Source organism: Nerophis ophidion, linkage group LG07 (assembly GCF_033978795.1).
Source record: "Nerophis ophidion isolate RoL-2023_Sa linkage group LG07, RoL_Noph_v1.0, whole genome shotgun sequence".
NCBI lineage: Eukaryota > Metazoa > Chordata > Actinopteri > Syngnathiformes > Syngnathidae > Nerophis > Nerophis ophidion.
The window spans coordinates 985,210-997,535 of NC_084617.1; positions in this window are offsets into that span (position 1 = coordinate 985,210).

Sequence of the window (12,326 nt, forward strand, 5' to 3'; positions counted from 1 at the left end):
GCACACATCCTGCACACATCCTGCATGCACACATCCTGCCTGCACACATCCTGCACACATCCTGCCTGCACACATCCTGCCTGTACACATCCTGCCTGCACACATCCTGCCTGCACACATCCTGCACACATCCTGCCTGCACACATCCTGCCTGCACACATCCTGCACACATCCTGCCTGCACACATCCTGCCTGCACACATCCTGCCTGCACACATCCTGCCTGCACACATCCTGCCTGCACACATCCTGCCTGCACACAGCCTGCCTGCACACATCCTGCCTGCACACATCCTGCCTGCACACATCCTGCCTGCACACATCCTGCCTGCACACATCCTGCCTGCACACAGCCTGCACACATCCTGCCTGCACACATCCTGCCTGCACACATCCTGCCTGCACACATCCTGCCTGCACACATCCTGCCTGCACACAGCCTGCACACATCCTGCCTGCACACATCCTGCCTGCACACAGCCTGCCTGCACACATCCTGCCTGCACACATCCTGCCTGCACACATCCTGCCTGCACACATCCTGCCTGCACACATCCTGCCTGCACACATCCTGCCTGCACACATCCTGCCTGCACACAGCCTGCACACATCCTGCCTGCACACATCCTGCCTGCACACATCCTGCCTGCACACATCCTGCCTGCACACATCCTGCCTGCACACAGCCTGCCTGCACACATCCTGCCTGCACACATCCTGCCCGCACACATCCTGCCCGCACACATCCTGCCTGCACACATCCTGCCTGCACACATCCTGCCTGCACACAGCCTGCACACATCCTGCCTGCACACATCCTGCCTGCACACATCCTGCCTGCACACATCCTGCCTGCACACATCCTGCCTGCACACATCCTGCCTGCACACATCCTGCCTGCACACATCCTGCCTGCACACATCCTGCCTGCACACATCCTGCCTGCACACATCCTGCCTGCACACAGCCTGCCTGCCTGCACACATCCTGCCTGCACACATCCTGCCTGCACACAGCCTGCCTGCACACATCCTGCCTGCACACAGCCTGCCTGCACACATCCTGCCTGCACACATCCTGCCTGCACACATCCTGCCTGCACACATCCTGCCTGCACACAGCCTGCCTGCACACATCCTGCCTGCACACATCCTGCCTGCCTGCACACATCCTGCCTGCACACAGCCTGCACACATCCTGCCTGCACACATCCTGCCTGCACACATCCTGCCTGCACACATCCTGCCTGCACACATCCTGCCTGCACACATCCTGCCTGCACACATCCTGCCTGCACACAGCCTGCCTGCACACATCCTGCCTGCACACATCCTGCCTGCACACAGCCTGCCTGCACACATCCTGCCTGCACACATCCTGCACACATCCTGCCTGCACACATCCTGCCTGCATGGCAGCAGCAGTTAAAGCTCCAATCTCAGTCATTCATATTTCATTTGCTCAGAGTTTCCGGACCAGACTAAAGTGATATTGATTTCATGTCTGCTGTTCCTGCAACAAGGGGAGAAGATGGAGGAAATAGAGTGCCAGGACTAAACTGTGGATCGTGTTACATCTGGACAGATTGTCTGCTGGGAACATAAACCAGGACCTCAGGACACAACCAAACTACTTTGGGCCTCATTTCAAAGTTTGTACATTTGCAGGTCGTCCTGCTGGGGAGTCTGTGGCACTGGTAATGGTGGCACCAGGAGGGAAACACTGGTAATGGTGGCACCAGGAGGGAAACACTGGTAATGGTGGCACCAGGAGGGAAACACTGGTAATGGTGGCACCAGGAGGGAAACACTGGTAATGGTGGCACCAGGAGGGAAACACTGGTAATGGTGGCACCAGGAGGGAAACACTGGTAATGGTGGCACCAGGAGGGAAACACTGGTAATGGTGGCACCAGGAGGGAAACACTGGTAATGGTGGCACCAGGAGGGAAACACTGGTAATGGTGGCACCAGGAGGGAAACACTGGTAATGGTGGCACCAGGAGGGAAACACTGGTAATGGTGGCACCAGGAGGGAAACACTGGTAATGGTGGCACCAGGAGGGAAACACTGGTAATGGTGGCACCAGGAGGGAAACACTGGTAATGGTGGCACCAGGAGGGAAACACTAGTAATGGTGGCACCAGGAGGGAAACACTGGTAATGGTGGCACCAGGAGGGAAACACTGGTAATGGTGGCACCAGGAGGGAAACACTGGTAATGGTGGCACCAGGAGGGAAACACTGGTAATGGTGGCACCAGGAGGGAAACACTGGTAATGGTGGCACCAGGAGGGAAACACTGGTAATGGTGGCACCAGGAGGGAAACACTGGTAATGGTGGCACCAGGAGGGAAACACTGGTAATGGTGGCACCAGGAGGGAAACACTGGTAATGGTGGCACCAGGAGGGAAACACTGGTAATGGTGGCACCAGGAGGGAAACACTGGTAATGGTGGCACCAGGAGGGAAACACTGGTAATGGTGGCACCAGGAGGGAAACACTGGTAATGGTGGCACCAGGAGGGAAACACTGGTAATGGTGGCACCAGGAGGGAAACACTGGTAATGGTGGCACCAGGAGGGAAACACTGGTAATGGTGGCACCAGGAGGGAAACACTGGTAATGGTGGAACCAGGAGGACAAGACTGGTAATGGTGGCACCAGGAGGAAAACACTGGTAATGGTGGCACCAGGAGGGAAACACTGGTAATGGTGGCACCAGGAGGACAAGACTGGTAATGGTGGCACCAGGAGGGAAACACTGGTAATGGTGGCACCAGGAGGGAAACACTGGTAATGGTGGCACCAGGAGGACAAGACTGGTAATGGTGGCACCAGGAGGACAAGACTGGTAATGGTGGCACCAGGAGGACAAGAGCAGTGTATTTAAGGTGTGTCCCCAGATACCCGGTCAGACAGAATCCAATGAAAGATTCATAACGGCAGCTTTCTATTTGAAAAGGTTGTGAGTAAGAAAAGGTGAAAAGTGTAAGAAGAAGAAAAGAAAGGAGGTCAGTCAGACAAAATGGAGGAGAGCTCCCAGCATTCCTTAAACATAACTTTTATATGCAGGGACTTTCCTGACATCTAAGAAGAATTTATTAAAGGTCGTGTGGTCTGATGCATGTCAGCATGTTGCACACCATGTTGTTGTCATTACACACCATGTTGCTGCCATTACACACCATGTTGTTGTCATTACACACCATGTTGTTGTCATTACACACCATGTTGTTGTCATTACACACCATGTTGTTGTCATTACACACCATGTTGTTGTCATTACACACCATGTTGTTGTCATTACACACCATGTTGTTGTCATTACACACCATGTTGTTGTCATTACACACCATGTTGTTGTCATTACACACCATGTTGTTGTCATTACACACCATGTTGTTGTCATTACACACCATGTTGTTGTCATTACACACCATGTTGTTGTCATTACACACCATGTTGTTGTCATTACACACCATGTTGTTGTCATTACACACCATGTTGCTGCCATTACACACCATGTTGCTGTCATTACACACCATGTTGTTGTCATTACACACCATGTTGCTGTCATTACACACCATGTTGCTGCCATTACACACCATGTTGCTGTCATTACACACCATGTTGTTGTCATTACACACCATGTTGCTGTCATTACACACCATGTTGCTGTCATTACACACCATGTTGTTGTCATTACACACCATGTTGTTGTCATTACATACCATGTTGTTGTCATTACACACCATGTTGCTGCCATTACACACCATGTTGTTGTCATTACACACCATGTTGCTGCCATTACACACCATGTTGTTGTCATTACACACCATGTTGTTGTCATTACACACCATGTTGTTGTCATTACACACCATGTTGTTGTCATTACACACCATGTTGTTGTCATTACACACCATGTTGTTGTCATTACACACCATGTTGCTGCCATTACACACCATGTTGCTGTCATTACACACCATGTTGTTGTCATTACACACCATGTTGTTGTCATTACATACCATGTTGTTGTCATTACACACCATGTTGTTGTCATTACACACCATGTTGTTGTCATTACACACCATGTTGCTGTCATTACACACCATGTTGCTGTCATTACACACCATGTTGCTGCCATTACACACCATGTTGTTGTCATTACACACCATGTTGCTGTCATTACACACCATGTTGCTGCCATTACACACCATGTTGCTGCCATTACACACCATGTTGCTGTCATTACACACCATGTTGTTGTCATTACACACCGTGTTGCTGCCATTACACACCGTGTTGTTGTCATTACACACCGTGTTGTTGTCATTACACACCATGTTGTTGTCATTACACACCATGTTGTTGCCATTACACACAATGTTGTTGTCATTACACACCATGTTGTTGTCATTACACACCATGTTGTTGTCATTACACACCATGTTGTTGTCATTACACACCATGTTGTTGTCATTACACACCATGTTGTTGTCATTACACACCATGTTGTTGTCATTACACACCATGTTGTTGTCATTACACACCATGTTGTTGTCATTACACACCATGTTGTTGTCATTACACACCATGTTGCTGCCATTACACACCATGTTGCTGTCATTACACACCATGTTGCTGCCATTACACACCATGTTGTTGTCATTACACACCATGTTGTTGTCATTATACACCATGTTGCTGCCATTACACACCATGTTGCTGTCATTACACACCATGTTGCTGCCATTACACACCATGTTGTTGTCATTACACACCATGTTGTTGTCATTACACACCATGTTGTTGTCATTACACACCATGTTGTTGTCATTACACACCATGTTGCTGCCATTACACACCATGTTGCTGTCATTACACACCATGTTGCTGCCATTACACACCATGTTGTTGTCATTACACACCATGTTGTTGTCATTACACACCATGTTGTTGTCATTACACACCATGTTGTTGTCATTACACACCATGTTGTTGTCATTACACACCATGTTGCTGCCATTACACACCATGTTGCTGTCATTACACACCATGTTGCTGCCATTACACACCATGTTGTTGTCATTACACACCATGTTGCTGCCATTACACACCATGTTGCTGCCATTACACACCATGTTGCTGCCATTACACACCATGTTGCTGTCATTACACACCATGTTGCTGTCATTACACACCATGTTGCTGTCATCACACACCATGTTGTTGTCATTACACACCGTGTTGCTGCCATTACACACCATGTTGCTGCCATTACACACCATGTTGCTGCCATTACACACCATGTTGTTGTCATTACACACCATGTTGTTGTCATTACACACCATGTTGTTGTCATTACACACCATGTTGTTGTCATTACACACCATGTTGTTGTCATTACACACCATGTTGTTGTCATTACACACCATGTTGCTGTCATTACACACCATGTTGCTGTCATTACACACCATGTTGTTGTCATTACACACCGTGTTGCTGCCATTACACACCATGTTGTTGTCATTACACACCATGTTGCTGTCATTACACACCATGTTGCTGTCATTACACACCATGTTGCTGTCATTACACACCATGTTGTTGTCATTACACACCGTGTTGCTGCCATTACACACCATGTTGCTGTCATTACACACCATGTTGTTGTCATTACACACCGTGTTGCTGTCATTACACACCATGTTGCTGTCATTACACACCATGTTGCTGCCATTACACACCATGTTGTTGTCATTACACACTATGTTGCTGCCATTACACACCATGTTGCTGCCATTACACACCATGTTGCTGTCATTACACACCATGTTGTTGTCATTACACACCATGTTGTTGTCATTACACACCATGTTGCTGCCATTACACACCATGTTGTTGTCATTACACACCATGTTGCTGTCATTACACACCATGTTGCTGCCATTACACACCATGTTGTTGTCATTACACACCATGTTGCTGTCATTACACACCATGTTGCTGCCATTACACACCATGTTGCTGTCATTACACACCATGTTGCTGTCATTACACACCGTGTTGCTGTCATTACACACCGTGTTGCTGCCATTACACACCATGTTGCTGTCATTACACACCATGTTGTTGTCATTACACACCATGTTGCTGTCATTACACACCGTGTTGCTGCCATTACACACCATGTTGCTGCCATTACACACCATGTTGCTGTCATTACACACCATGTTGCTGTCATTACACACCATGTTGCTGTCATTACACACCATGTTGTTGTCATTACACACCATGTTGTTGTCATTACACACCATGTTGTTGTCATTACACACCATGTTGTTGTCATTACACACCATGTTGTTGTCATTACACACCATGTTGCTGTCATTACACACCATGTTGCTGTCATTACACACCATGTTGTTGTCATTACACACCGTGTTGCTGCCATTACACACCATGTTGTTGTCATTACACACCATGTTGCTGTCATTACACACCATGTTGCTGTCATTACACACCATGTTGCTGTCATTACACACCATGTTGTTGTCATTACACACCGTGTTGCTGCCATTACACACCATGTTGCTGTCATTACACACCATGTTGTTGTCATTACACACCGTGTTGCTGTCATTACACACCATGTTGCTGTCATTACACACCATGTTGCTGCCATTACACACCATGTTGTTGTCATTACACACCATGTTGCTGCCATTACACACCATGTTGCTGCCATTACACACCATGTTGCTGTCATTACACACCATGTTGTTGTCATTACACACCATGTTGTTGTCATTACACACCATGTTGCTGCCATTACACACCATGTTGTTGTCATTACACACCATGTTGCTGTCATTACACACCATGTTGCTGCCATTACACACCATGTTGTTGTCATTACACACCATGTTGCTGTCATTACACACCATGTTGCTGCCATTACACACCATGTTGCTGTCATTACACACCATGTTGCTGTCATTACACACCGTGTTGCTGTCATTACACACCGTGTTGCTGCCATTACACACCATGTTGCTGTCATTACACACCATGTTGTTGTCATTACACACCATGTTGCTGTCATTACACACCGTGTTGCTGCCATTACACACCATGTTGCTGCCATTACACACCATGTTGCTGTCATTACACACCATGTTGCTGTCATTACACACCATGTTGTTGTCATTACACACCATGTTGTTGTCATTACATACCATGTTGTTGTCATTACACACCATGTTGTTGTCATTACACACCATGTTGTTGTCATTACACACCATGTTGTTGTCATTACACACCATGTTGTTGTCATTACACACCATGTTGTTGTCATTACACACCATGTTGTTGTCATTACACACCATGTTGCTGTCATTACACACCATGTTGCTGCCATTACACACCATGTTGTTGTCATTACACACCATGTTGTTGTCATTACACACCATGTTGTTGTCATTACACACCATGTTGCTGCCATTACACACCATGTTGCTGTCATTACACACCATGTTGCTGCCATTACACACCATGTTGCTGCCATTACACACCATGTTGCTGCCATTACACACCATGTTGCTGTCATTACATTCTGTAATAATAATTCTATATTATATTATAATATTTGCAAAACATAGCAAAGTTTGTCAGTGTGAAGATGAAATATCTTGTCTTTGCAGTCTATTCAATGGAATATAAGTTGAAAAGGATTTGTTGTATTCTCTTTTTATTTAGCATTTACACAAGGTGACAACTTCACTGCTTTTGGACTTTGTTTGTATAAAAGTTGCAATGACAAGTGTCATGTTGTATAATAATGAGAATACAGTTGTCCTCCTCAGAGCTGCAAATATTTATGTTCTGTACAATAAAGCTCTTTTACGAAATGTGCAGCTCTGACTGAAGAAATAGAGCAAAAAAAGAGAGGATGCTGGTTCTTAGTGGGATAATAAAGATACATTTGTATCACTGGAAGAGAAAGTCTGAAATGTAACAAAAAATATAGAATTCTATGAGAATAAAATAATATTGTTAGAAAACAAACTGTAGAAAAAGCCTTAATACAGTCAGAAAAGTCTTACTGATATGAAAAACTGACAACTGTACAAGAATAAAACCATAATAGTACAGACATTTGTTTAACGTAACCAGAATTAAGTTGTAATCACACAAGAAAAAGTTGTGAAGTTACAAGAATAAATGTAGAATGTTAAAAGAAAAATGGTGTGAAATCACACACACGCACACACACACGCACACACACACACACACACACACACACACACACACACACACACACACACACACACACGCTTGCTTATGGCTGTCCATGGATTACGATGATGAGGTTGCTCCAGTAATGGGTTCTTGAGGGGGGTTCTGTAAATGCACTGGCATGTGGTTGTGCAGGCCAATGCTGGACCCGCATGGTTTGCCACATGTGTAGTCCACGTTTGAGAGGGGGGCCCCTGCAGCACACTGATGTCGCTGTATACGTTGTCGTTTTCTCCCCCCGGTGGTCTGCTCCTGGAGATGAGCAATGCAGATGACTGCCAGGTGTGGCGATCAGCAGCCGAGACTTCCAGTGCAAAAGGCTGGATAGCACAGCGCTTCAGGAGGGGTTTTATGGGGTCCCTGTAGCGTTTCTGCTGACCCCCAGGAGACCTACAGCCTTCCTGGAGTTGGCCGTAGAGGATCTGTCGGGGGAGTCTCTGGGCGGGCATGTGGAGTACATTTGTGGACTTAAGTCTCTGCAGGTATCAGTCACACCTGGACTCTGATGAGGTTGTGGCTACAACTGCCTCTGAGATCTTTGTGGACTTAAGTCTCTGCAGGTATCAGTCACACCTGGACTCTGATGAGGTTGTGGCTACAACTGCCTCTGAGATCTTTGTGGACTTAAGTCTCTGCAGGTATCAGTCACACCTGGACTCTGATGAGGTTGTGGCTACAACTGCCTCTGAGAGCTTTGTGGACTTAAGTCTCTGCAGGTATCAGTCACACCTGGACTCTGATGAGGTTGTGGCTACAACTGCCTCTGAGATCTTTGTGGACTTAAGTCTCTGCAGGTATCAGTCACACCTGGACTCTGATGAGGTTGTGGCTACAACTGCCTCTGAGAGCTTTGTGGACTTAAGTCTCTGCAGGTATCAGTCACACCTGGACTCTGATGAGGTTGTGGCTACAACTGCCTCTGAGAGCTTTGTGGACTTAAGTCTCTGCAGGTATCAGTCACACCTGGACTCTGATGAGGTTGTGGCTACAACTGCCTCTGCACATCCAAAGAAAACGCCAGACAAGAGCAGGAGCAGAATTAAGGAGGGAAAAGGCCGAGTGTAATCCATGAATGAAAAGATGACAGGAGCGTCTACTTCCTCCCAGCAAGCTGTCTGCTCCAATAAAAGTCCAGAGGAAGGAGATGGAAGAGAAGTGCAAGGTGAGACCACTGGGGAGGCGGTGCAGGAGAACATTGCCAAATCATACATAAACCACCTTGGCTTCATCAATAAAAAGTCTGTCCTTTAAAAAAGAACAAATCTTGGCCTCCTCTCCTGATGGAGTGATCACTGGTGCCAAGAGCCCAGCTTTGCTGAGCCTGGCTGAATAATCATGCATGCAGGACTAGCTAAACATGCTGCGCTACACACTGTAGCTCACCGCCGTCACAATTTAAACAAACACCATGAGTGGATCTACACCTGATGTCCACTGTAATGATACCAAGTACATTAGTCCAGTGGTTCTCAACCTTTTGTCAGTGATGTTCCCCCTGTGAACATGTTTTTAATTCAAGTACCCCCTAATCAGAGCAAGGCTTTTTGGGTTGAAAAAAAGAGATAAAGAAGTAAAATACAGCACTATGTCATCAGTTTATGATTTATTAAATTGTATAACAGTGCAAAATATTGCTCATTTGTAGTGGTCTTTCTTCAACTATTTGGAAAAAAAGATATAAAAATAACTAAAAAACTTAAAAAAATAAACAAGTGATTCAATGGTAGGCTTCACGGTGGAAGAGGGGTTAGTGCGTCTGCCTCACAATACGAAGGTCCTGCAGTCCTGGGTTCAATCCCAGGCTCAGGGTCTTTCTGTGTGGAGTTTGCATGTTCTCCCCGTGAATGCGTGGGTTCTACTCCGGCTTCCTCCCACCTCCAAAGACATGCACCTGGGGATAGGCCCCTCCCACCTCCAAAGACATGCACCTGGGGATAGGCCCCTCCCACCTCCAAAGACATGCACCTGGGGATAGGCCCCTCCCACCTCCAAAGACATGCACCTGGGGATAGGCCCCTCCCACCTCCAAAGACATGCACCTGGGGATAGGCCCCTCCCACCTCCAAAGACATGCACCTGGGGATAGGCCCCACCCACCTCCAAAGACATGCACCTGGGGATAGGCCCCTCCCACCTCCAAAGACATGCACCTGGGGATAGGCCCCTCCCACCTCCAAAGACATGCACCTGGGGATAGGCCCCTCCCACCTCCAAAGACATGCACCTGGGGATAGGTTGATTGGCAACACTAAATGGTCCCTAGTGTGTGAATGTTGTCTATCTGTGTTGGCCCTGTGATGAGGTGGGGACTTGTCCAAGGTGTACGCCGCCTTCCGCCTGATTGTAGCTGAGATAGGCACCAGCACCCCCCAAGAGGGAATAAGCGGTAGAAAATGGATGGATGGATTGATTCAATTATAAATAAAGATTTCTAATCATCAACTTAGTTATTTTGTTTAAGTATTATTCAATAAATATATTCATAAATGATTTTTGAATTATTGCTATTTTTAGAATATTTAAAAAAAATCTCACATACCACTTGGCATACCTTCAAGTACCCCCAGGGGTATGCACACCCCCATTTGAGAACCACTGTTGTAAAGAACAACGTAACATTTATTGTCATTGTCATGAATTTGGTGGGTAGTTTGCTGTAAAGTCTTTATTTAGACAAATAGGTATGATCGTATTCTGTAATATTTGTTGCAATATTGGATACTATTAAAGCACTACATATATTTTTTCTGTCAAAATGAAAACAATCCATGATATTTAGTGAGAAAATGAGATTGCGTGCCAAATGTGGCTCCCGGGCTTGGACTTGGACACGGAATGTCTGTTTTGATAGCAGATCAAATGTAAAAAGTCAGCATGCAGTCCTTTAAGACTCCTCGTGGCATTCCACGCTCTTCTAGAAGAAAAGCTGCACCTAATCACCCGGAGCAAAAGAGCCCCTCAACAAAAAGACAAAGAGGAGCAGAACAAGCAAGAGAGCTTGATCCCGCGCTTGAAATGTCCTGATGAAGGCTTCAGCTGCTAAGCGGTGCTCTAACGAGGAGGCCACAATTAACATGGAGTGTCAACCAGAAGTGGGGCTGCAGTCATTCCACGGACCCCGGGCGGCTTTGTCTTACAAGGGCAGCTTTTATTGCGCCAACAAAACAAAAGAAGAGCAGCTAATGACGGGAGCCTGACGTGCGGCTGACAACCTGAGTCGGGGAGGGAGGGGCTAAGACAGTCCACCTCCATCTCCATCCTCTTATTAACCTCATGCAATATTCATGGCCGCTAATACCATCCCAGCTCAGAGCTGAGCTGGCTACTTATGTAAGGCAATTATGTAAAGGGGCAGTCCAGGCCGGGGTGTGCAGGCCAGGCCGGGGTGGGCAGGCCAGGCCGGGGTGTGCAGGCCAGGCCGGGGTGGGCAGGCCAGGCCGGGGTGTGCAGGCCAGGCCGGGGTGTGCAGGCCAGGCCGGGGTGTGCAGGCCAGACCAGGCCGGGGTGTGCAGGCCAGACCAGGCCGGGGTGTGCAGGCCAGACCAGTCCGGGGTGTGCAGGCCAGGCCGGGGTGGGCAGGATGGCGACAGCGACTGCAAGGTGGCAGAAAAGCGGCGTCTTGCCGTCTTTTCGCCGATCCATAACAGGCCAGCAGCCAGCTTCCTCTGTGTGCGGCATCCTCGCTCACAGGCGGACATCTGAGGACTTCTCAAGGTCGCGTCGAGAGAGCTTGGCTTAGCCTCGCATCCACGGGACAAAAAACTCTTGGCGCCATTGAGCTCTCCAGGCAACATTAAAGCTGGAATAATCCCAATTTAGATCAGTTAAAATTGCATTTCTGCTAATCTCCTTTACACTGTAAAACAAATTTATAGATTGGAAGAAAAGAACTCAGTCGCCAGCATTTTAGGGTCAAATTGATTTTAAACTGAATCCCGATCACGTGGAAATGAGTAGCACTGTGTTTTGACTGTAAAATTCTGGCCAATGAGCTGCCAGTTTTATCCCATAAAATCCACAGGGT